This window comes from Leptodactylus fuscus, unplaced genomic scaffold, assembly GCF_031893055.1.
Source record: "Leptodactylus fuscus isolate aLepFus1 unplaced genomic scaffold, aLepFus1.hap2 HAP2_SCAFFOLD_421, whole genome shotgun sequence".
In the NCBI taxonomy this organism is placed as follows: Eukaryota; Metazoa; Chordata; class Amphibia; order Anura; family Leptodactylidae; genus Leptodactylus; species Leptodactylus fuscus.
The window spans coordinates 1-23,521 of NW_027440446.1; the positions used below are offsets into that span (position 1 = coordinate 1).

The following is a 23,521-nucleotide window of genomic DNA, read 5'->3' on the forward strand; positions in this document are numbered from 1 at the left end:
AGCCACTAAGGGCCATTTTTATTAAGCAAAAAAAATCAAGTAACATACATTTTTATGATTATTCATGTATACAAATAATCACATAATTTAGCATAAAATAACATAAATATACAAGTTTACACGTCTCAGTCACAGAAATGCATAAAATATCATATCACAGTTCATTAAAAGATTCCGACTCGGTACATAAGTTGGACACATGGTGACGTCAAGTAGCTGTTCTCCACTCCTCATAATGCCATAATTTTATTGCAGGAGCGTTCTGTTTTTTGTCTAAAACATAATATAAATACATTCCACTAAAACACAGATTTAAAACGTCGCGTGTAGTTAAAAGTTCATGTTTAAAGACTAAAATGTTTCTCGCCGCCCAGAGTGCGCCCTTTGCTGTGTTGATGGCCTTCCACGCCGTCGCCTGATGTCTTTGGGAGGGGCATCTGAATAGTCCATATAAAATAGTTTCAGGGGTTAAAATCTGGAGGTCCGCCATCTTCTTTAAAAGTGGAAAAAACAGCTTCCAGAAATCCTGCGCGAAACTGCAGTCCCAAAGGAGGTGTTGTATTGTTTCATCTCTCCTACATCCAGTCCTGGGACAGACGGCGGACCTCGCATAGCCCCTCCGGTATTGGAACGCCCGGCATGGAAGGCACATCTGGGCGCAGCTCCAGGCGAGGTCTCTCTGTGGGTTAAAAAGATAAGAAGCGTTAATTAAAATCCACGCGGTTTTGCTCTTTTGCTCACTGAGGTTACCAATCTTACACACGATCTCTTTGCTTTTAAAATCTGCGATTAACTTTTTGCTATTCTTAAGGAGTTCAACACTCTTACTTTTTAAGTCATATAAAAACACAATTTTTTCTATTATCACATAGTGCGGGACTAATTTAAAAGAGTAAGGGGCTGTTAAAACAATATCGAACCACTTAAATCTCCGCATAAAAAAACCTAGATAATAACGAGTAAAATATGACCAATGGTTGTTTTTAAAAAGAGTGTTAAAAACGTAGCAAAAATATTTTAATAAAAGGAATCTGCTAAAATCGGGAAAATCCCTCCCCCCGTTCTTTTTGGACTTCATTACTTCACTTCGTTTTAATTTCTCCATAGGGGAGTTCCAAAAGAACGTGTAACAGTTTTTCGTGATTTTTTTAAGCATATTTGTGGGGGGAGGGAACACCATGCTTAAATAGAGTAAAATCGGTAAAATAATCATCTTTAAAACCAGCACTTTACCCTCCATGGACAGATTCCTCAATTTCCAGAGACACAGCTTAGCATTTACCTTGTCCGCCACCATGTTCCAACTTGTCACGCCATTATTAGACTCACTGAAAGAAATGCCTAAAATGGTTATTGACTCTAAAACTGGGACGGGTACATCTTTAAAATCCATTCCTCTCCCAATTTCTAAAACAGAGCTCTTGTTAAAATTAACCTTAAAACCAGAGGCACAGCAATAAAACTCGATTTGTCTTAATGTTTTTAAAAGCGAAGGGGTGTCCCTGCATAAAATCGCAACATCGTCCATGTACCCCACTGCTTTAGCCTCGACCCCCGCCCCCCCTGGGAGGGGGACGCCATGGATCTGCTTGTCTTTGCGTATTACACTTAAAAGAGGCTCTAACGCACAAATAAAAAGCAGTGGGGACAAGGGACACCCCTGTTTTACCCCTGATTCTAAAAAAAATTCCTCTGTTTTAAAACCATTGATTAAAACCTGGCTAGTACAACAGTCATAAAAAGCCCGTAGCGATAATAAAAAACCTTCAGGTATGCCCATCTTCTCTAAAACCTTAAACAGATAAAAATGCGACACTCTGTCGAAGGCTTTTTCAAAGTCTATGGAAAGTATTGCCAAATGACCTCTGCGGCTCTTAGTATCCTCTATCACGTCCTTTATTAAATTAAGGTTCTCCCAGATGTTGCGCCCCGGGATTGCACATACCTGGTTTCCGTGAATTATTTTAGCGGCGATGTTTTTGAGGCGGGTAGCACACAGCTTGGCCATGATTTTATAATCCGTGTTTAGGAGTGTGATTGGCCTCCAATTTTTTAAATCACTTTTTTCTCCTTTTTTATATATCAAAGTTACCACACCTCTTTTCCAGGACCCCGGGATCTGCTTGGATCTAAAAACCTCTAAAAACAAAGTAAAAAGGTCATCCTTTAAAACTTCATAAAACTTTACATAAAATTCGACAGGCATACCATCCAGTCCGGGCACCTTCCCCGTCTTAAAACTTTTAATAACGTCTAAAATTTCCCTCTCATTGGGCTCTCGGGATAAAAAGTTTTGTGAGACAGGGTCTAAAACTGCTGTAATTTCTTTCAGTGAGTCATCTAAAAAAGACTGATCCACGGGCTTAGCACTAAAAAGGTTAGAATAAAAACCATGTACCTTTTTTAAAATATTTTGGATATTAGATTCACCATCAATTTCTGAGATGCACTCTTTTTTACCGTTTGCCTTTTTAAAAAAATATCTGGAACACGTTTCATTTTGTTCTATGTGCTTAATACGGGAGCGGAAGATAATCTCCTTCCCTTTCTTTTCCAGACATTTTCTAATTTCTTCCTTCAGAATTAAAATCTCGTGTTCCATATCAAGGCCATGGTTTTTAAAATAGTAAAAGGTCTGCAAGCGGGTGTTTAAATTGTCATAAAAAGCCCTGTTTTCCTTTGCGATCTTTTTTCCCCATTTGATAAAAAACTTACGAATTTTCTTTTTTGTGTCTTCCCACCAGGCTACGATGGAGGACTGGGGATCTCTTTGCCGCCTGCAGACCGCATAAAACCTTTTAAAATCTTCTGCCACCCGTGGATCGTCTAGCAGGGAAACATTCAATTTCCAAGACCTAAAACCTCTAAAATGATTATTATTAAGATTCACAGTAAAACATATCATTTTATGGTCAGAAAAAACATTGGCTAAAACCTCGCAACTAGATGGCAGTACGTCCTCAGAGCATAAAACAAAATCGATTCTAGAACTACAGGTTGCGTTGCTCCAGGTGGCGCCGGCTTCCTCCGGTATGCCCCTGTTACAAGTTTTGTACACGTCTGTTAAATTGTTGTCAATGATTATGTTTTTGAGCATACCGGAGGTTTTATCGTAGTTGCGACTATTGCTGCTTGTCAGCCGGCGCTCACCCTTGAGGACGGTGTTAAAATCCCCGGCAAGGATGAGGGGTTCAGCAGAATTTATATGCAGTTGTAATACCTCCATCATCCTTGCCCTGTCGTCTCTGTTGGGGGAAGCATAAAAATTTAAAAACTGCCATCTAGTGCCGTCAATAAAAGCTTTAACCAATAAAATCCTACCAGGTAAAATTTCTTGGATAAAATCAATTTGAATGTTTCCCCTAAAAAGAATGGCGACCCCGGCGGATCCGGGCTCGTTAGACCCGGACCACGCAGACGAACCATAGATCCAGTCTCTTTCGTAGATTTCGTAGTTTGAACGGTGGGGGATGCTGCACTCCTGCAGGAAAAACACTGATGCCGATAAAAGTGAAAGATAATTCATTAAAGCCGCACGCCTCCTTCTGCTGCTGGCGCTCCTTATATTTAGTGTAATGCCCTTCAGGACTGCCATGAGGAGAGAAGGAGAGGTTATAGTTCACACGAAAAAAAACAACGATACTTCATCCCAAGGAAGACTTCCTGGTTTCTGTATGCTAATCTTCTGACCCACCAGCCCGCCTCACTATCTGGCAATCTTCCCCACTCAGGTCAGACCTGGGGGAAAAGGAGAGGGAGCTAGCATCGTCAAAACCGCAGATAACCCCGCTACGGGATCTCGCGTCAATGTTTGGCCACAGGTCCACTAGGGCCTCCAGGGACTGGGCATTCAGATCCATTTCGTATGAGTCAGGTGGTCTACCCGGGGACCCCCCTTCCTCCCTCGGGCTTTCACCCGGCTGATCTACGGGAGGGGGGGGCTGCGCACATGGCGGTGTGTTTACCATTTCGTACGGGTCAGGGACAGCATCACCTGGGGCGGGCACACCAGTCTCACCCGACACGCCCACTCCCCTGGGCGACACCACCCCCTCATCCCCGTAATGGAACCTAGGATCTCTGAGAATGCCCATACCTATCCCTCTCTTTGACCCGGACTTGGACCCTGAGTCGGGCGCTGGCTGGCTTTCCGACCTCTTAGGCCCGCTGCCACTATGGGTCTTCCCAGCACCCTTAGTACCCTGCGAGGCAGACTTTTTGAGTTTTTTTGGCCCCAGGTCTACAGCTTCGCCCTCCTCAAATACAATCCTGGTCCCTACCCTCGGGGTATCTGCAATGACCATGCTCACCAACTCAGCAGACTCTGTTCCAGCAGTCTCCATTTGCTCCCCCTCCTGGCGGGCCGGTGGGGTCTCCGGGGGATCAGGCGGTACCTCTGGGGGGGCCGGGGGCACCTCTGGTTCTTCACCTGTGGTCTCCATTGGTGACTCTTCCTTCCTCTCCTCCTCCTTTTCCTCTCCCTCCGGGCCAGGCTCAGCTGACGTGTCATCTCCGGCACATTTGTTGTGGGGACATTCCCTGTACAGGTGTCCCACCTGCTGGCAGAAATTGCAGCGCCTGTCGCTTTCACAGTTCTTCATCTGGTGGTCAGTGCCGCCGCAATTTCGACAGGTAACATTGCAGCTTTCTTTGGTGTGGCCGTACTTCCCACAGCTCCTGCAGAAGGGCTGCATCCCCTTATAAAAGAGGTCGCCATTCACCGTACCGAGTCGGAACCGGGCGGGTGGGAGTAGTGGTCGTCCATCCTCGCCCATCTTTAAATTGACTGAGAACCGCCACTTGACGCACCATATGCCGCATTCATTTTCGACGGATCCAAGGAATTCCACGTCTAGAAAAAAGAATTTAACAAACCTTATTACTACATCATCAGGCACTAATGGGGAGTACATTTTAAGAGTTAGTATGGTTCTCTCGCCATGGTGCAGTAGCACATCAACGCCCATATCAGCTAGTTTCTGGCGGTGTAAACGGGCCATGCCTAAGGCAGTTTTGTAATATTCTGGGCCATTAAAAGTAATGTCATAGTCCCCTCTTTTCTGGTAGTCCTGCATAGCCATGACATTACGCCTATGTACTTGGAGGACGCCCTCCAACACCTTTTCCACCACAAAGACAACTGGACGGCCTCCAGTCTCAGCTCCACTGAGGTGGATCCTCAGGGAATTTGGAATGCGGACATATTCAGGCACTTGTTTAAAAGGCCTGTCCATGTCCGCAACCGGTTACCGCAACCAACGCAACAAAGTGTTTCTCTTTAGCCACTAAGGACTCAAAAGAGAGCTCACTGGGGGATCCCTCCTCGTTCCTCTCAGGACTAATCCTCCCCCCCTATAGCAGCAGGTGGGTGAAGTCCGGGCAATGAACCCGGACGATCCCACCAGGCCGAGGGGGAGGGTACCTAAGAGGGCCTGTCGCACTGACTTGGACCAAATAACTTGCCACTGAACAGACAAATCACTTGATCTTTGCCAGAAGGCCGAGAAGCGATGGCAAGCGCTCGGCACCTGTTCTGGCGCCCTTCCGTGTTCACTGTGCACCGCTCAAGGTGTGCACCATGCTGCTGCAGCCCTATTTTGTTTTTTTTTTTGTTTTTTTTTCCTTTCCCTTAATGAAGTAGAAATCAATTAGCTTGTGCAGGTTTTCCCTACCTGCCACCAAAAGTGAAAAAAAAGAAAAGAAAAACTTTTGTGCAAGGCAAAGTGACATGTGCAAATGTTATCTTGTGACGCCAGCGGATTTTGCCGAATTTTGCGAATCTGCATAAACCACTCCCACCGTTTGACCACACCCATTCAAGTGTCCGGTCAAGTGCAAGTTCAGAAATAAATTTATGCCCAAAAATTTTAAAAGAATTCAATGCATTTAAAATTGAATAAAATGGCAGCAAATCAGACACTTTGCAGCAGTAATGTCATTTGCAATCAATCAATCAATCAATCAATCAATCAAAGAAAATAATTAATGAAGTACCTTTCAGGTAGAGTCAGTCACAGCATCAGGCCACGTCCAACTGTCAATTTTCTCTTTGCTAGCTTGCCAGGTGCAGCAATCTTCTCTGTTGGTCGGTCAGTCCTCTGTCTCTTTCTTTCAACTGAATTGGAAAGGGGTGCACCGATCCTGGAAGTAATGCAATACCAGGTCAATGCGTGGAGTGGACAGAGCAAGCTCCGATTCCAGCTCCCTGTTCTAAAAATCCATTTAATATATGGTCCCCAGATAGGGGACGTATCAGATATTAAACTGATAAGAACAGATACTACACTTGATCTTAGCCAGAAGGCCGAGAAGCGATGGCAAGCGCTCGGCACCTGTTCTGGCGCCCTTCCGTGTTCACTGTGCACCGCTCAAGGTGTGCACCATGCTGCTGCAGCCCTATTTTGTTTTTTTTTTTGTTTTTTTTTCCTTTCCCTTAATGAAGTAGAAATCAATTAGCTTGTGCAGGTTTTCCCTACCTGCCACCAAAAGTGAAAAAAAAGAAAAGAAAAACTTTTGTGCAAGGCAAAGTGACATGTGCAAATGTTATCTTGTGACGCCAGCGGATTTTGCCGAATTTTGCGAATCTGCATAAACCACTCCCACCGTTTGACCACACCCATTCAAGTGTCCGGTCAAGTGCAAGTTCAGAAATAAATTTATGCCCAAAAATTTTAAAAGAATTCAATGCATTTAAAATTGAATAAAATGGCAGCAAATCAGACACTTTGCAGCAGTAATGTCATTTGCAATCAATCAATCAATCAATCAATCAATCAAAGAAAATAATTAATGAAGTACCTTTCAGGTAGAGTCAGTCACAGCATCAGGCCACGTCCAACTGTCAATTTTCTCTTTGCTAGCTTGCCAGGTGCAGCAATCTTCTCTGTTGGTCGGTCAGTCCTCTGTCTCTTTCTTTCAACTGAATTGGAAAGGGGTGCACCGATCCTGGAAGTAATGCAATACCAGGTCAATGCGTGGAGTGGACAGAGCAAGCTCCGATTCCAGCTCCCTGTTCTAAAAATCCATTTAATATATGGTCCCCAGATAGGGGACGTATCAGATATTAAACTGATAAGAACAGATACTACACTTGATCTTAGCCAGAAGGCCGAGAAGCGATGGCAAGCGCTCGGCACCTGTTCTGGCGCCCTTCCGTGTTCACTGTGCACCGCTCAAGGTGTGCACCATGCTGCTGCAGCCCTATTTTGTTTTTTTTTTTGTTTTTTTTTCCTTTCCCTTAATGAAGTAGAAATCAATTAGCTTGTGCAGGTTTTCCCTACCTGCCACCAAAAGTGAAAAAAAAGAAAAGAAAAACTTTTGTGCAAGGCAAAGTGACATGTGCAAATGTTATCTTGTGACGCCAGCGGATTTTGCCGAATTTTGCGAATCTGCATAAACCACTCCCACCGTTTGACCACACCCATTCAAGTGTCCGGTCAAGTGCAAGTTCAGAAATAAATTTATGCCCAAAAATTTTAAAAGAATTCAATGCATTTAAAATTGAATAAAATGGCAGCAAATCAGACACTTTGCAGCAGTAATGTCATTTGCAATCAATCAATCAATCAATCAATCAATCAAAGAAAATAATTAATGAAGTACCTTTCAGGTAGAGTCAGTCACAGCATCAGGCCACGTCCAACTGTCAATTTTCTCTTTGCTAGCTTGCCAGGTGCAGCAATCTTCTCTGTTGGTCGGTCAGTCCTCTGTCTCTTTCTTTCAACTGAATTGGAAAGGGGTGCACCGATCCTGGAAGTAATGCAATACCAGGTCAATGCGTGGAGTGGACAGAGCAAGCTCCGATTCCAGCTCCCTGTTCTAAAAATCCATTTAATATATGGTCCCCAGATAGGGGACGTATCAGATATTAAACTGATAAGAACAGATACTACACTTGATCTTAGCCAGAAGGCCGAGAAGCGATGGCAAGCGCTCGGCACCTGTTCTGGCGCCCTTCCGTGTTCACTGTGCACCGCTCAAGGTGTGCACCATGCTGCTGCAGCCCTATTTTGTTTTTTTTTTTGTTTTTTTTTCCTTTCCCTTAATGAAGTAGAAATCAATTAGCTTGTGCAGGTTTTCCCTACCTGCCACCAAAAGTGAAAAAAAAGAAAAGAAAAACTTTTGTGCAAGGCAAAGTGACATGTGCAAATGTTATCTTGTGACGCCAGCGGATTTTGCCGAATTTTGCGAATCTGCATAAACCACTCCCACCGTTTGACCACACCCATTCAAGTGTCCGGTCAAGTGCAAGTTCAGAAATAAATTTATGCCCAAAAATTTTAAAAGAATTCAATGCATTTAAAATTGAATAAAATGGCAGCAAATCAGACACTTTGCAGCAGTAATGTCATTTGCAATCAATCAATCAATCAATCAATCAATCAAAGAAAATAATTAATGAAGTACCTTTCAGGTAGAGTCAGTCACAGCATCAGGCCACGTCCAACTGTCAATTTTCTCTTTGCTAGCTTGCCAGGTGCAGCAATCTTCTCTGTTGGTCGGTCAGTCCTCTGTCTCTTTCTTTCAACTGAATTGGAAAGGGGTGCACCGATCCTGGAAGTAATGCAATACCAGGTCAATGCGTGGAGTGGACAGAGCAAGCTCCGATTCCAGCTCCCTGTTCTAAAAATCCATTTAATATATGGTCCCCAGATAGGGGACGTATCAGATATTAAACTGATAAGAACAGATACTACACTTGATCTTAGCCAGAAGGCCGAGAAGCGATGGCAAGCGCTCGGCACCTGTTCTGGCGCCCTTCCGTGTTCACTGTGCACCGCTCAAGGTGTGCACCATGCTGCTGCAGCCCTATTTTGTTTTTTTTTTTGTTTTTTTTTCCTTTCCCTTAATGAAGTAGAAATCAATTAGCTTGTGCAGGTTTTCCCTACCTGCCACCAAAAGTGAAAAAAAAGAAAAGAAAAACTTTTGTGCAAGGCAAAGTGACATGTGCAAATGTTATCTTGTGACGCCAGCGGATTTTGCCGAATTTTGCGAATCTGCATAAACCACTCCCACCGTTTGACCACACCCATTCAAGTGTCCGGTCAAGTGCAAGTTCAGAAATAAATTTATGCCCAAAAATTTTAAAAGAATTCAATGCATTTAAAATTGAATAAAATGGCAGCAAATCAGACACTTTGCAGCAGTAATGTCATTTGCAATCAATCAATCAATCAATCAATCAATCAAAGAAAATAATTAATGAAGTACCTTTCAGGTAGAGTCAGTCACAGCATCAGGCCACGTCCAACTGTCAATTTTCTCTTTGCTAGCTTGCCAGGTGCAGCAATCTTCTCTGTTGGTCGGTCAGTCCTCTGTCTCTTTCTTTCAACTGAATTGGAAAGGGGTGCACCGATCCTGGAAGTAATGCAATACCAGGTCAATGCGTGGAGTGGACAGAGCAAGCTCCGATTCCAGCTCCCTGTTCTAAAAATCCATTTAATATATGGTCCCCAGATAGGGGACGTATCAGATATTAAACTGATAAGAACAGATACTACACTTGATCTTAGCCAGAAGGCCGAGAAGCGATGGCAAGCGCTCGGCACCTGTTCTGGCGCCCTTCCGTGTTCACTGTGCACCGCTCAAGGTGTGCACCATGCTGCTGCAGCCCTATTTTGTTTTTTTTTTTGTTTTTTTTTCCTTTCCCTTAATGAAGTAGAAATCAATTAGCTTGTGCAGGTTTTCCCTACCTGCCACCAAAAGTGAAAAAAAAGAAAAGAAAAACTTTTGTGCAAGGCAAAGTGACATGTGCAAATGTTATCTTGTGACGCCAGCGGATTTTGCCGAATTTTGCGAATCTGCATAAACCACTCCCACCGTTTGACCACACCCATTCAAGTGTCCGGTCAAGTGCAAGTTCAGAAATAAATTTATGCCCAAAAATTTTAAAAGAATTCAATGCATTTAAAATTGAATAAAATGGCAGCAAATCAGACACTTTGCAGCAGTAATGTCATTTGCAATCAATCAATCAATCAATCAATCAATCAAAGAAAATAATTAATGAAGTACCTTTCAGGTAGAGTCAGTCACAGCATCAGGCCACGTCCAACTGTCAATTTTCTCTTTGCTAGCTTGCCAGGTGCAGCAATCTTCTCTGTTGGTCGGTCAGTCCTCTGTCTCTTTCTTTCAACTGAATTGGAAAGGGGTGCACCGATCCTGGAAGTAATGCAATACCAGGTCAATGCGTGGAGTGGACAGAGCAAGCTCCGATTCCAGCTCCCTGTTCTAAAAATCCATTTAATATATGGTCCCCAGATAGGGGACGTATCAGATATTAAACTGATAAGAACAGATACTACACTTGATCTTAGCCAGAAGGCCGAGAAGCGATGGCAAGCGCTCGGCACCTGTTCTGGCGCCCTTCCGTGTTCACTGTGCACCGCTCAAGGTGTGCACCATGCTGCTGCAGCCCTATTTTGTTTTTTTTTTTGTTTTTTTTTCCTTTCCCTTAATGAAGTAGAAATCAATTAGCTTGTGCAGGTTTTCCCTACCTGCCACCAAAAGTGAAAAAAAAGAAAAGAAAAACTTTTGTGCAAGGCAAAGTGACATGTGCAAATGTTATCTTGTGACGCCAGCGGATTTTGCCGAATTTTGCGAATCTGCATAAACCACTCCCACCGTTTGACCACACCCATTCAAGTGTCCGGTCAAGTGCAAGTTCAGAAATAAATTTATGCCCAAAAATTTTAAAAGAATTCAATGCATTTAAAATTGAATAAAATGGCAGCAAATCAGACACTTTGCAGCAGTAATGTCATTTGCAATCAATCAATCAATCAATCAATCAATCAAAGAAAATAATTAATGAAGTACCTTTCAGGTAGAGTCAGTCACAGCATCAGGCCACGTCCAACTGTCAATTTTCTCTTTGCTAGCTTGCCAGGTGCAGCAATCTTCTCTGTTGGTCGGTCAGTCCTCTGTCTCTTTCTTTCAACTGAATTGGAAAGGGGTGCACCGATCCTGGAAGTAATGCAATACCAGGTCAATGCGTGGAGTGGACAGAGCAAGCTCCGATTCCAGCTCCCTGTTCTAAAAATCCATTTAATATATGGTCCCCAGATAGGGGACGTATCAGATATTAAACTGATAAGAACAGATACTACACTTGATCTTAGCCAGAAGGCCGAGAAGCGATGGCAAGCGCTCGGCACCTGTTCTGGCGCCCTTCCGTGTTCACTGTGCACCGCTCAAGGTGTGCACCATGCTGCTGCAGCCCTATTTTGTTTTTTTTTTTGTTTTTTTTTCCTTTCCCTTAATGAAGTAGAAATCAATTAGCTTGTGCAGGTTTTCCCTACCTGCCACCAAAAGTGAAAAAAAAGAAAAGAAAAACTTTTGTGCAAGGCAAAGTGACATGTGCAAATGTTATCTTGTGACGCCAGCGGATTTTGCCGAATTTTGCGAATCTGCATAAACCACTCCCACCGTTTGACCACACCCATTCAAGTGTCCGGTCAAGTGCAAGTTCAGAAATAAATTTATGCCCAAAAATTTTAAAAGAATTCAATGCATTTAAAATTGAATAAAATGGCAGCAAATCAGACACTTTGCAGCAGTAATGTCATTTGCAATCAATCAATCAATCAATCAATCAATCAAAGAAAATAATTAATGAAGTACCTTTCAGGTAGAGTCAGTCACAGCATCAGGCCACGTCCAACTGTCAATTTTCTCTTTGCTAGCTTGCCAGGTGCAGCAATCTTCTCTGTTGGTCGGTCAGTCCTCTGTCTCTTTCTTTCAACTGAATTGGAAAGGGGTGCACCGATCCTGGAAGTAATGCAATACCAGGTCAATGCGTGGAGTGGACAGAGCAAGCTCCGATTCCAGCTCCCTGTTCTAAAAATCCATTTAATATATGGTCCCCAGATAGGGGACGTATCAGATATTAAACTGATAAGAACAGATACTACACTTGATCTTAGCCAGAAGGCCGAGAAGCGATGGCAAGCGCTCGGCACCTGTTCTGGCGCCCTTCCGTGTTCACTGTGCACCGCTCAAGGTGTGCACCATGCTGCTGCAGCCCTATTTTGTTTTTTTTTTTGTTTTTTTTTCCTTTCCCTTAATGAAGTAGAAATCAATTAGCTTGTGCAGGTTTTCCCTACCTGCCACCAAAAGTGAAAAAAAAGAAAAGAAAAACTTTTGTGCAAGGCAAAGTGACATGTGCAAATGTTATCTTGTGACGCCAGCGGATTTTGCCGAATTTTGCGAATCTGCATAAACCACTCCCACCGTTTGACCACACCCATTCAAGTGTCCGGTCAAGTGCAAGTTCAGAAATAAATTTATGCCCAAAAATTTTAAAAGAATTCAATGCATTTAAAATTGAATAAAATGGCAGCAAATCAGACACTTTGCAGCAGTAATGTCATTTGCAATCAATCAATCAATCAATCAATCAATCAAAGAAAATAATTAATGAAGTACCTTTCAGGTAGAGTCAGTCACAGCATCAGGCCACGTCCAACTGTCAATTTTCTCTTTGCTAGCTTGCCAGGTGCAGCAATCTTCTCTGTTGGTCGGTCAGTCCTCTGTCTCTTTCTTTCAACTGAATTGGAAAGGGGTGCACCGATCCTGGAAGTAATGCAATACCAGGTCAATGCGTGGAGTGGACAGAGCAAGCTCCGATTCCAGCTCCCTGTTCTAAAAATCCATTTAATATATGGTCCCCAGATAGGGGACGTATCAGATATTAAACTGATAAGAACAGATACTACACTTGATCTTAGCCAGAAGGCCGAGAAGCGATGGCAAGCGCTCGGCACCTGTTCTGGCGCCCTTCCGTGTTCACTGTGCACCGCTCAAGGTGTGCACCATGCTGCTGCAGCCCTATTTTGTTTTTTTTTTTGTTTTTTTTTCCTTTCCCTTAATGAAGTAGAAATCAATTAGCTTGTGCAGGTTTTCCCTACCTGCCACCAAAAGTGAAAAAAAAGAAAAGAAAAACTTTTGTGCAAGGCAAAGTGACATGTGCAAATGTTATCTTGTGACGCCAGCGGATTTTGCCGAATTTTGCGAATCTGCATAAACCACTCCCACCGTTTGACCACACCCATTCAAGTGTCCGGTCAAGTGCAAGTTCAGAAATAAATTTATGCCCAAAAATTTTAAAAGAATTCAATGCATTTAAAATTGAATAAAATGGCAGCAAATCAGACACTTTGCAGCAGTAATGTCATTTGCAATCAATCAATCAATCAATCAATCAATCAAAGAAAATAATTAATGAAGTACCTTTCAGGTAGAGTCAGTCACAGCATCAGGCCACGTCCAACTGTCAATTTTCTCTTTGCTAGCTTGCCAGGTGCAGCAATCTTCTCTGTTGGTCGGTCAGTCCTCTGTCTCTTTCTTTCAACTGAATTGGAAAGGGGTGCACCGATCCTGGAAGTAATGCAATACCAGGTCAATGCGTGGAGTGGACAGAGCAAGCTCCGATTCCAGCTCCCTGTTCTAAAAATCCATTTAATATATGGTCCCCAGATAGGGGACGTATCAGATATTAAACTGATAAGAACAGATACTACACTTGATCTTAGCCAGAAGGCCGAGAAGCGATGGCAAGCGCTCGGCACCTGTTCTGGCGCCCTTCCGTGTTCACTGTGCACCGCTCAAGGTGTGCACCATGCTGCTGCAGCCCTATTTTGTTTTTTTTTTTGTTTTTTTTTCCTTTCCCTTAATGAAGTAGAAATCAATTAGCTTGTGCAGGTTTTCCCTACCTGCCACCAAAAGTGAAAAAAAAGAAAAGAAAAACTTTTGTGCAAGGCAAAGTGACATGTGCAAATGTTATCTTGTGACGCCAGCGGATTTTGCCGAATTTTGCGAATCTGCATAAACCACTCCCACCGTTTGACCACACCCATTCAAGTGTCCGGTCAAGTGCAAGTTCAGAAATAAATTTATGCCCAAAAATTTTAAAAGAATTCAATGCATTTAAAATTGAATAAAATGGCAGCAAATCAGACACTTTGCAGCAGTAATGTCATTTGCAATCAATCAATCAATCAATCAATCAATCAAAGAAAATAATTAATGAAGTACCTTTCAGGTAGAGTCAGTCACAGCATCAGGCCACGTCCAACTGTCAATTTTCTCTTTGCTAGCTTGCCAGGTGCAGCAATCTTCTCTGTTGGTCGGTCAGTCCTCTGTCTCTTTCTTTCAACTGAATTGGAAAGGGGTGCACCGATCCTGGAAGTAATGCAATACCAGGTCAATGCGTGGAGTGGACAGAGCAAGCTCCGATTCCAGCTCCCTGTTCTAAAAATCCATTTAATATATGGTCCCCAGATAGGGGACGTATCAGATATTAAACTGATAAGAACAGATACTACACTTGATCTTAGCCAGAAGGCCGAGAAGCGATGGCAAGCGCTCGGCACCTGTTCTGGCGCCCTTCCGTGTTCACTGTGCACCGCTCAAGGTGTGCACCATGCTGCTGCAGCCCTATTTTGTTTTTTTTTTTGTTTTTTTTTCCTTTCCCTTAATGAAGTAGAAATCAATTAGCTTGTGCAGGTTTTCCCTACCTGCCACCAAAAGTGAAAAAAAAGAAAAGAAAAACTTTTGTGCAAGGCAAAGTGACATGTGCAAATGTTATCTTGTGACGCCAGCGGATTTTGCCGAATTTTGCGAATCTGCATAAACCACTCCCACCGTTTGACCACACCCATTCAAGTGTCCGGTCAAGTGCAAGTTCAGAAATAAATTTATGCCCAAAAATTTTAAAAGAATTCAATGCATTTAAAATTGAATAAAATGGCAGCAAATCAGACACTTTGCAGCAGTAATGTCATTTGCAATCAATCAATCAATCAATCAATCAATCAAAGAAAATAATTAATGAAGTACCTTTCAGGTAGAGTCAGTCACAGCATCAGGCCACGTCCAACTGTCAATTTTCTCTTTGCTAGCTTGCCAGGTGCAGCAATCTTCTCTGTTGGTCGGTCAGTCCTCTGTCTCTTTCTTTCAACTGAATTGGAAAGGGGTGCACCGATCCTGGAAGTAATGCAATACCAGGTCAATGCGTGGAGTGGACAGAGCAAGCTCCGATTCCAGCTCCCTGTTCTAAAAATCCATTTAATATATGGTCCCCAGATAGGGGACGTATCAGATATTAAACTGATAAGAACAGATACTACACTTGATCTTAGCCAGAAGGCCGAGAAGCGATGGCAAGCGCTCGGCACCTGTTCTGGCGCCCTTCCGTGTTCACTGTGCACCGCTCAAGGTGTGCACCATGCTGCTGCAGCCCTATTTTGTTTTTTTTTTTGTTTTTTTTTCCTTTCCCTTAATGAAGTAGAAATCAATTAGCTTGTGCAGGTTTTCCCTACCTGCCACCAAAAGTGAAAAAAAAGAAAAGAAAAACTTTTGTGCAAGGCAAAGTGACATGTGCAAATGTTATCTTGTGACGCCAGCGGATTTTGCCGAATTTTGCGAATCTGCATAAACCACTCCCACCGTTTGACCACACCCATTCAAGTGTCCGGTCAAGTGCAAGTTCAGAAATAAATTTATGCCCAAAAATTTTAAAAGAATTCAATGCATTTAAAATTGAATAAAATGGCAGCAAATCAGACACTTTGCAGCAGTAATGTCATTTGCAATCAATCAATCAATCAATCAATCAATCAAAGAAAATAATTAATGAAGTACCTTTCAGGTAGAGTCAGTCACAGCATCAGGCCACGTCCAACTGTCAATTTTCTCTTTGCTAGCTTGCCAGGTGCAGCAATCTTCTCTGTTGGTCGGTCAGTCCTCTGTCTCTTTCTTTCAACTGAATTGGAAAGGGGTGCACCGATCCTGGAAGTAATGCAATACCAGGTCAATGCGTGGAGTGGACAGAGCAAGCTCCGATTCCAGCTCCCTGTTCTAAAAATCCATTTAATATATGGTCCCCAGATAGGGGACGTATCAGATATTAAACTGATAAGAACAGATACTACACTTGATCTTAGCCAGAAGGCCGAGAAGCGATGGCAAGCGCTCGGCACCTGTTCTGGCGCCCTTCCGTGTTCACTGTGCACCGCTCAAGGTGTGCACCATGCTGCTGCAGCCCTATTTTGTTTTTTTTTTTGTTTTTTTTTCCTTTCCCTTAATGAAGTAGAAATCAATTAGCTTGTGCAGGTTTTCCCTACCTGCCACCAAAAGTGAAAAAAAAGAAAAGAAAAACTTTTGTGCAAGGCAAAGTGACATGTGCAAATGTTATCTTGTGACGCCAGCGGATTTTGCCGAATTTTGCGAATCTGCATAAACCACTCCCACCGTTTGACCACACCCATTCAAGTGTCCGGTCAAGTGCAAGTTCAGAAATAAATTTATGCCCAAAAATTTTAAAAGAATTCAATGCATTTAAAATTGAATAAAATGGCAGCAAATCAGACACTTTGCAGCAGTAATGTCATTTGCAATCAATCAATCAATCAATCAATCAATCAAAGAAAATAATTAATGAAGTACCTTTCAGGTAGAGTCAGTCACAGCATCAGGCCACGTCCAACTGTCAATTTTCTCTTTGCTAGCTTGCCAGGTGCAGCAATCTTCTCTGTTGGTCGGTCAGTCCTCTGTCTCTTTCTTTCAACTGAATTGGAAAGGGGTGCACCGATCCTGGAAGTAATGCAATACCAGGTCAATGCGTGGAGTGGACAGAGCAAGCTCCGATTCCAGCTCCCTGTTCTAAAAATCCATTTAATATATGGTCCCCAGATAGGGGACGTATCAGATATTAAACTGATAAGAACAGATACTACACTTGATCTTAGCCAGAAGGCCGAGAAGCGATGGCAAGCGCTCGGCACCTGTTCTGGCGCCCTTCCGTGTTCACTGTGCACCGCTCAAGGTGTGCACCATGCTGCTGCAGCCCTATTTTGTTTTTTTTTTTGTTTTTTTTTCCTTTCCCTTAATGAAGTAGAAATCAATTAGCTTGTGCAGGTTTTCCCTACCTGCCACCAAAAGTGAAAAAAAAGAAAAGAAAAACTTTTGTGCAAGGCAAAGTGACATGTGCAAATGTTATCTTGTGACGCCAGCGGATTTTGCCGAATTTTGCGAATCTGCATAAACCACTCCCACCGTTTGACCACACCCATTCAAGTGTCCGGTCAAGTGCAAGTTCAGAAATAAATTTATGCCCAAAAATTTTAAAAGAATTCAATGCATTTAAAATTGAATAAAATGGCAGCAAATCAGACACTTTGCAGCAGTAATGTCATTTGCAATCAATCAATCAATCAATCAATCAATCAAAGAAAATAATTAATGAAGTACCTTTCAGGTAGAGTCAGTCACAGCATCAGGCCACGTCCAACTGTCAATTTTCTCTTTGCTAGCTTGCCAGGTGCAGCAATCTTCTCTGTTGGTCGGTCAGTCCTCTGTCTCTTTCTTTCAACTGAATTGGAAAGGGGTGCACCGATCCTGGAAGTAATGCAATACCAGGTCAATGCGTGGAGTGGACAGAGCAAGCTCCGATTCCAGCTCCCTGTTCTAAAAATCCATTTAATATATGGTCCCCAGATAGGGGACGTATCAGATATTAAACTGATAAGAACAGATACTACACTTGATCTTAGCCAGAAGGCCGAGAAGCGATGGCAAGCGCTCGGCACCTGTTCTGGCGCCCTTCCGTGTTCACTGTGCACCGCTCAAGGTGTGCACCATGCTGCTGCAGCCCTATTTTGTTTTTTTTTTTGTTTTTTTTTCCTTTCCCTTAATGAAGTAGAAATCAATTAGCTTGTGCAGGTTTTCCCTACCTGCCACCAAAAGTGAAAAAAAAGAAAAGAAAAACTTTTGTGCAAGGCAAAGTGACATGTGCAAATGTTATCTTGTGACGCCAGCGGATTTTGCCGAATTTTGCGAATCTGCATAAACCACTCCCACCGTTTGACCACACCCATTCAAGTGTCCGGTCAAGTGCAAGTTCAGAAATAAATTTATGCCCAAAAATTTTAAAAGAATTCAATGCATTTAAAATTGAATAAAATGGCAGCAAATCAGACACTTTGCAGCAGTAATGTCATTTGCAATCAATCAATCAATCAATCAATCAATCAAAGAAAATAATTAATGAAGTACCTTTCAGGTAGAGTCAGTCACAGCATCAGGCCACGTCCAACTGTCAATTTTCTCTTTGCTAGCTTGCCAGGTGCAGCAATCTTCTCTGTTGGTCGGTCAGTCCTCTGTCTCTTTCTTTCAACTGAATTGGAAAGGGGTGCACCGATCCTGGAAGTAATGCAATACCAGGTCAATGCGTGGAGTGGACAGAGCAAGCTCCGATTCCAGCTCCCTGTTCTAAAAATCCATTTAATATATGGTCCCCAGATAGGGGACGTATCAGATATTAAACTGATAAGAACAGATACTACACTTGATCTTAGCCAGAAGGCCGAGAAGCGATGGCAAGCGCTCGGCACCTGTTCTGGCGCCCTTCCGTGTTCACTGTGCACCGCTCAAGGTGTGCACCATGCTGCTGCAGCCCTATTTTGTTTTTTTTTTTGTTTTTTTTTCCTTTCCCTTAATGAAGTAGAAATCAATTAGCTTGTGCAGGTTTTCCCTACCTGCCACCAAAAGTGAAAAAAAAGAAAAGAAAAACTTTTGTGCAAGGCAAAGTGACATGTGCAAATGTTATCTTGTGACGCCAGCGGATTTTGCCGAATTTTGCGAATCTGCATAAACCACTCCCACCGTTTGACCACACCCATTCAAGTGTCCGGTCAAGTGCAAGTTCAGAAATAAATTTATGCCCAAAAATTTTAAAAGAATTCAATGCATTTAAAATTGAATAAAATGGCAGCAAATCAGACACTTTGCAGCAGTAATGTCATTTGCAATCAATCAATCAATCAATCAATCAATCAAAGAAAATAATTAATGAAGTACCTTTCAGGTAGAGTCAGTCACAGCATCAGGCCACGTCCAACTGTCAATTTTCTCTTTGCTAGCTTGCCAGGTGCAGCAATCTTCTCTGTTGGTCGGTCAGTCCTCTGTCTCTTTCTTTCAACTGAATTGGAAAGGGGTGCACCGATCCTGGAAGTAATGCAATACCAGGTCAATGCGTGGAGTGGACAGAGCAAGCTCCGATTCCAGCTCCCTGTTCTAAAAATCCATTTAATATATGGTCCCCAGATAGGGGACGTATCAGATATTAAACTGATAAGAACAGATACTACACTTGATCTTAGCCAGAAGGCCGAGAAGCGATGGCAAGCGCTCGGCACCTGTTCTGGCGCCCTTCCGTGTTCACTGTGCACCGCTCAAGGTGTGCACCATGCTGCTGCAGCCCTATTTTGTTTTTTTTTTTGTTTTTTTTTCCTTTCCCTTAATGAAGTAGAAATCAATTAGCTTGTGCAGGTTTTCCCTACCTGCCACCAAAAGTGAAAAAAAAGAAAAGAAAAACTTTTGTGCAAGGCAAAGTGACATGTGCAAATGTTATCTTGTGACGCCAGCGGATTTTGCCGAATTTTGCGAATCTGCATAAACCACTCCCACCGTTTGACCACACCCATTCAAGTGTCCGGTCAAGTGCAAGTTCAGAAATAAATTTATGCCCAAAAATTTTAAAAGAATTCAATGCATTTAAAATTGAATAAAATGGCAGCAAATCAGACACTTTGCAGCAGTAATGTCATTTGCAATCAATCAATCAATCAATCAATCAATCAAAGAAAATAATTAATGAAGTACCTTTCAGGTAGAGTCAGTCACAGCATCAGGCCACGTCCAACTGTCAATTTTCTCTTTGCTAGCTTGCCAGGTGCAGCAATCTTCTCTGTTGGTCGGTCAGTCCTCTGTCTCTTTCTTTCAACTGAATTGGAAAGGGGTGCACCGATCCTGGAAGTAATGCAATACCAGGTCAATGCGTGGAGTGGACAGAGCAAGCTCCGATTCCAGCTCCCTGTTCTAAAAATCCATTTAATATATGGTCCCCAGATAGGGGACGTATCAGATATTAAACTGATAAGAACAGATACTACACTTGATCTTAGCCAGAAGGCCGAGAAGCGATGGCAAGCGCTCGGCACCTGTTCTGGCGCCCTTCCGTGTTCACTGTGCACCGCTCAAGGTGTGCACCATGCTGCTGCAGCCCTATTTTGTTTTTTTTTTTGTTTTTTTTTCCTTTCCCTTAATGAAGTAGAAATCAATTAGCTTGTGCAGGTTTTCCCTACCTGCCACCAAAAGTGAAAAAAAAGAAAAGAAAAACTTTTGTGCAAGGCAAAGTGACATGTGCAAATGTTATCTTGTGACGCCAGCGGATTTTGCCGAATTTTGCGAATCTGCATAAACCACTCCCACCGTTTGACCACACCCATTCAAGTGTCCGGTCAAGTGCAAGTTCAGAAATAAATTTATGCCCAAAAATTTTAAAAGAATTCAATGCATTTAAAATTGAATAAAATGGCAGCAAATCAGACACTTTGCAGCAGTAATGTCATTTGCAATCAATCAATCAATCAATCAATCAATCAAAGAAAATAATTAATGAAGTACCTTTCAGGTAGAGTCAGTCACAGCATCAGGCCACGTCCAACTGTCAATTTTCTCTTTGCTAGCTTGCCAGGTGCAGCAATCTTCTCTGTTGGTCGGTCAGTCCTCTGTCTCTTTCTTTCAACTGAATTGGAAAGGGGTGCACCGATCCTGGAAGTAATGCAATACCAGGTCAATGCGTGGAGTGGACAGAGCAAGCTCCGATTCCAGCTCCCTGTTCTAAAAATCCATTTAATATATGGTCCCCAGATAGGGGACGTATCAGATATTAAACTGATAAGAACAGATACTACACTTGATCTTAGCCAGAAGGCCGAGAAGCGATGGCAAGCGCTCGGCACCTGTTCTGGCGCCCTTCCGTGTTCACTGTGCACCGCTCAAGGTGTGCACCATGCTGCTGCAGCCCTATTTTGTTTTTTTTTTTGTTTTTTTTTCCTTTCCCTTAATGAAGTAGAAATCAATTAGCTTGTGCAGGTTTTCCCTACCTGCCACCAAAAGTGAAAAAAAAGAAAAGAAAAACTTTTGTGCAAGGCAAAGTGACATGTGCAAATGTTATCTTGTGACGCCAGCGGATTTTGCCGAATTTTGCGAATCTGCATAAACCACTCCCACCGTTTGACCACACCCATTCAAGTGTCCGGTCAAGTGCAAGTTCAGAAATAAATTTATGCCCAAAAATTTTAAAAGAATTCAATGCATTTAAAATTGAATAAAATGGCAGCAAATCAGACACTTTGCAGCAGTAATGTCATTTGCAATCAATCAATCAATCAATCAATCAATCAAAGAAAATAATTAATGAAGTACCTTTCAGGTAGAGTCAGTCACAGCATCAGGCCACGTCCAACTGTCAATTTTCTCTTTGCTAGCTTGCCAGGTGCAGCAATCTTCTCTGTTGGTCGGTCAGTCCTCTGTCTCTTTCTTTCAACTGAATTGGAAAGGGGTGCACCGATCCTGGAAGTAATGCAATACCAGGTCAATGCGTGGAGTGGACAGAGCAAGCTCCGATTCCAGCTCCCTGTTCTAAAAATCCATTTAATATATGGTCCCCAGATAGGGGACGTATCAGATATTAAACTGATAAGAACAGATACTACACTTGATCTTAGCCAGAAGGCCGAGAAGCGATGGCAAGCGCTCGGCACCTGTTCTGGCGCCCTTCCGTGTTCACTGTGCACCGCTCAAGGTGTGCACCATGCTGCTGCAGCCCTATTTTGTTTTTTTTTTTGTTTTTTTTTCCTTTCCCTTAATGAAGTAGAAATCAATTAGCTTGTGCAGGTTTTCCCTACCTGCCACCAAAAGTGAAAAAAAAGAAAAGAAAAACTTTTGTGCAAGGCAAAGTGACATGTGCAAATGTTATCTTGTGACGCCAGCGGATTTTGCCGAATTTTGCGAATCTGCATAAACCACTCCCACCGTTTGACCACACCCATTCAAGTGTCCGGTCAAGTGCAAGTTCAGAAATAAATTTATGCCCAAAAATTTTAAAAGAATTCAATGCATTTAAAATTGAATAAAATGGCAGCAAATCAGACACTTTGCAGCAGTAATGTCATTTGCAATCAATCAATCAATCAATCAATCAATCAAAGAAAATAATTAATGAAGTACCTTTCAGGTAGAGTCAGTCACAGCATCAGGCCACGTCCAACTGTCAATTTTCTCTTTGCTAGCTTGCCAGGTGCAGCAATCTTCTCTGTTGGTCGGTCAGTCCTCTGTCTCTTTCTTTCAACTGAATTGGAAAGGGGTGCACCGATCCTGGAAGTAATGCAATACCAGGTCAATGCGTGGAGTGGACAGAGCAAGCTCCGATTCCAGCTCCCTGTTCTAAAAATCCATTTAATATATGGTCCCCAGATAGGGGACGTATCAGATATTAAACTGATAAGAACAGATACTACACTTGATCTTAGCCAGAAGGCCGAGAAGCGATGGCAAGCGCTCGGCACCTGTTCTGGCGCCCTTCCGTGTTCACTGTGCACCGCTCAAGGTGTGCACCATGCTGCTGCAGCCCTATTTTGTTTTTTTTTTTGTTTTTTTTTCCTTTCCCTTAATGAAGTAGAAATCAATTAGCTTGTGCAGGTTTTCCCTACCTGCCACCAAAAGTGAAAAAAAAGAAAAGAAAAACTTTTGTGCAAGGCAAAGTGACATGTGCAAATGTTATCTTGTGACGCCAGCGGATTTTGCCGAATTTTGCGAATCTGCATAAACCACTCCCACCGTTTGACCACACCCATTCAAGTGTCCGGTCAAGTGCAAGTTCAGAAATAAATTTATGCCCAAAAATTTTAAAAGAATTCAATGCATTTAAAATTGAATAAAATGGCAGCAAATCAGACACTTTGCAGCAGTAATGTCATTTGCAATCAATCAATCAATCAATCAATCAATCAAAGAAAATAATTAATGAAGTACCTTTCAGGTAGAGTCAGTCACAGCATCAGGCCACGTCCAACTGTCAATTTTCTCTTTGCTAGCTTGCCAGGTGCAGCAATCTTCTCTGTTGGTCGGTCAGTCCTCTGTCTCTTTCTTTCAACTGAATTGGAAAGGGGTGCACCGATCCTGGAAGTAATGCAATACCAGGTCAATGCGTGGAGTGGACAGAGCAAGCTCCGATTCCAGCTCCCTGTTCTAAAAATCCATTTAATATATGGTCCCCAGATAGGGGACGTATCAGATATTAAACTGATAAGAACAGATACTACACTTGATCTTAGCCAGAAGGCCGAGAAGCGATGGCAAGCGCTCGGCACCTGTTCTGGCGCCCTTCCGTGTTCACTGTGCACCGCTCAAGGTGTGCACCATGCTGCTGCAGCCCTATTTTGTTTTTTTTTTTGTTTTTTTTTCCTTTCCCTTAATGAAGTAGAAATCAATTAGCTTGTGCAGGTTTTCCCTACCTGCCACCAAAAGTGAAAAAAAAGAAAAGAAAAACTTTTGTGCAAGGCAAAGTGACATGTGCAAATGTTATCTTGTGACGCCAGCGGATTTTGCCGAATTTTGCGAATCTGCATAAACCACTCCCACCGTTTGACCACACCCATTCAAGTGTCCGGTCAAG

At 42.7% G+C, this 23,521-nt stretch overlaps 22 non-coding genes across 22 annotated transcripts; all 22 read right to left on the bottom strand.

The window, feature by feature from the left end:
• Positions 1 to 6,125: 6,125 nt before the first annotated feature.
• On the bottom strand, positions 6,126 to 6,316 carry LOC142188317 (U2 spliceosomal RNA). Its single transcript, XR_012712820.1, has one exon. It is a non-coding gene; the product is annotated as a U2 spliceosomal RNA (small nuclear RNA).
• A 613-nt stretch (positions 6,317 to 6,929) lies between these two features.
• Positions 6,930 to 7,120, bottom strand: LOC142188365 (U2 spliceosomal RNA). Its single transcript, XR_012712862.1, has one exon. It is a non-coding gene; the product is annotated as a U2 spliceosomal RNA (small nuclear RNA).
• A 613-nt stretch (positions 7,121 to 7,733) lies between these two features.
• LOC142188377 (U2 spliceosomal RNA) lies at positions 7,734 to 7,924 on the bottom strand. The gene has a single exon (XR_012712873.1). It is a non-coding gene; the product is annotated as a U2 spliceosomal RNA (small nuclear RNA).
• Positions 7,925 to 8,537: 613 nt separating this feature from the next.
• Positions 8,538 to 8,728, bottom strand: LOC142188389 (U2 spliceosomal RNA). Its single transcript, XR_012712884.1, has one exon. It is a non-coding gene; the product is annotated as a U2 spliceosomal RNA (small nuclear RNA).
• A 613-nt stretch (positions 8,729 to 9,341) lies between these two features.
• On the bottom strand, positions 9,342 to 9,532 carry LOC142188401 (U2 spliceosomal RNA). Its single transcript, XR_012712895.1, has one exon. It is a non-coding gene; the product is annotated as a U2 spliceosomal RNA (small nuclear RNA).
• Positions 9,533 to 10,145: 613 nt separating this feature from the next.
• Positions 10,146 to 10,336, bottom strand: LOC142188324 (U2 spliceosomal RNA). Its single transcript, XR_012712826.1, has one exon. It is a non-coding gene; the product is annotated as a U2 spliceosomal RNA (small nuclear RNA).
• Positions 10,337 to 10,949: 613 nt separating this feature from the next.
• LOC142188335 (U2 spliceosomal RNA) lies at positions 10,950 to 11,140 on the bottom strand. Its single transcript, XR_012712837.1, has one exon. It is a non-coding gene; the product is annotated as a U2 spliceosomal RNA (small nuclear RNA).
• A 613-nt stretch (positions 11,141 to 11,753) lies between these two features.
• On the bottom strand, positions 11,754 to 11,944 carry LOC142188347 (U2 spliceosomal RNA). The gene has a single exon (XR_012712848.1). It is a non-coding gene; the product is annotated as a U2 spliceosomal RNA (small nuclear RNA).
• A 613-nt stretch (positions 11,945 to 12,557) lies between these two features.
• LOC142188358 (U2 spliceosomal RNA) lies at positions 12,558 to 12,748 on the bottom strand. The gene has a single exon (XR_012712855.1). It is a non-coding gene; the product is annotated as a U2 spliceosomal RNA (small nuclear RNA).
• Positions 12,749 to 13,361: 613 nt separating this feature from the next.
• LOC142188359 (U2 spliceosomal RNA) lies at positions 13,362 to 13,552 on the bottom strand. The gene has a single exon (XR_012712856.1). It is a non-coding gene; the product is annotated as a U2 spliceosomal RNA (small nuclear RNA).
• A 613-nt stretch (positions 13,553 to 14,165) lies between these two features.
• On the bottom strand, positions 14,166 to 14,356 carry LOC142188360 (U2 spliceosomal RNA). Its single transcript, XR_012712857.1, has one exon. It is a non-coding gene; the product is annotated as a U2 spliceosomal RNA (small nuclear RNA).
• Positions 14,357 to 14,969: 613 nt separating this feature from the next.
• LOC142188361 (U2 spliceosomal RNA) lies at positions 14,970 to 15,160 on the bottom strand. Its single transcript, XR_012712858.1, has one exon. It is a non-coding gene; the product is annotated as a U2 spliceosomal RNA (small nuclear RNA).
• Positions 15,161 to 15,773: 613 nt separating this feature from the next.
• On the bottom strand, positions 15,774 to 15,964 carry LOC142188362 (U2 spliceosomal RNA). Its single transcript, XR_012712859.1, has one exon. It is a non-coding gene; the product is annotated as a U2 spliceosomal RNA (small nuclear RNA).
• A 613-nt stretch (positions 15,965 to 16,577) lies between these two features.
• Positions 16,578 to 16,768, bottom strand: LOC142188363 (U2 spliceosomal RNA). The gene has a single exon (XR_012712860.1). It is a non-coding gene; the product is annotated as a U2 spliceosomal RNA (small nuclear RNA).
• Positions 16,769 to 17,381: 613 nt separating this feature from the next.
• On the bottom strand, positions 17,382 to 17,572 carry LOC142188364 (U2 spliceosomal RNA). The gene has a single exon (XR_012712861.1). It is a non-coding gene; the product is annotated as a U2 spliceosomal RNA (small nuclear RNA).
• A 613-nt stretch (positions 17,573 to 18,185) lies between these two features.
• Positions 18,186 to 18,376, bottom strand: LOC142188366 (U2 spliceosomal RNA). The gene has a single exon (XR_012712863.1). It is a non-coding gene; the product is annotated as a U2 spliceosomal RNA (small nuclear RNA).
• Positions 18,377 to 18,989: 613 nt separating this feature from the next.
• LOC142188367 (U2 spliceosomal RNA) lies at positions 18,990 to 19,180 on the bottom strand. The gene has a single exon (XR_012712864.1). It is a non-coding gene; the product is annotated as a U2 spliceosomal RNA (small nuclear RNA).
• Positions 19,181 to 19,793: 613 nt separating this feature from the next.
• On the bottom strand, positions 19,794 to 19,984 carry LOC142188368 (U2 spliceosomal RNA). The gene has a single exon (XR_012712865.1). It is a non-coding gene; the product is annotated as a U2 spliceosomal RNA (small nuclear RNA).
• A 613-nt stretch (positions 19,985 to 20,597) lies between these two features.
• On the bottom strand, positions 20,598 to 20,788 carry LOC142188369 (U2 spliceosomal RNA). Its single transcript, XR_012712866.1, has one exon. It is a non-coding gene; the product is annotated as a U2 spliceosomal RNA (small nuclear RNA).
• A 613-nt stretch (positions 20,789 to 21,401) lies between these two features.
• On the bottom strand, positions 21,402 to 21,592 carry LOC142188370 (U2 spliceosomal RNA). The gene has a single exon (XR_012712867.1). It is a non-coding gene; the product is annotated as a U2 spliceosomal RNA (small nuclear RNA).
• A 613-nt stretch (positions 21,593 to 22,205) lies between these two features.
• LOC142188371 (U2 spliceosomal RNA) lies at positions 22,206 to 22,396 on the bottom strand. Its single transcript, XR_012712868.1, has one exon. It is a non-coding gene; the product is annotated as a U2 spliceosomal RNA (small nuclear RNA).
• Positions 22,397 to 23,009: 613 nt separating this feature from the next.
• Positions 23,010 to 23,200, bottom strand: LOC142188373 (U2 spliceosomal RNA). The gene has a single exon (XR_012712869.1). It is a non-coding gene; the product is annotated as a U2 spliceosomal RNA (small nuclear RNA).
• Positions 23,201 to 23,521: the final 321 nt, after the last annotated feature.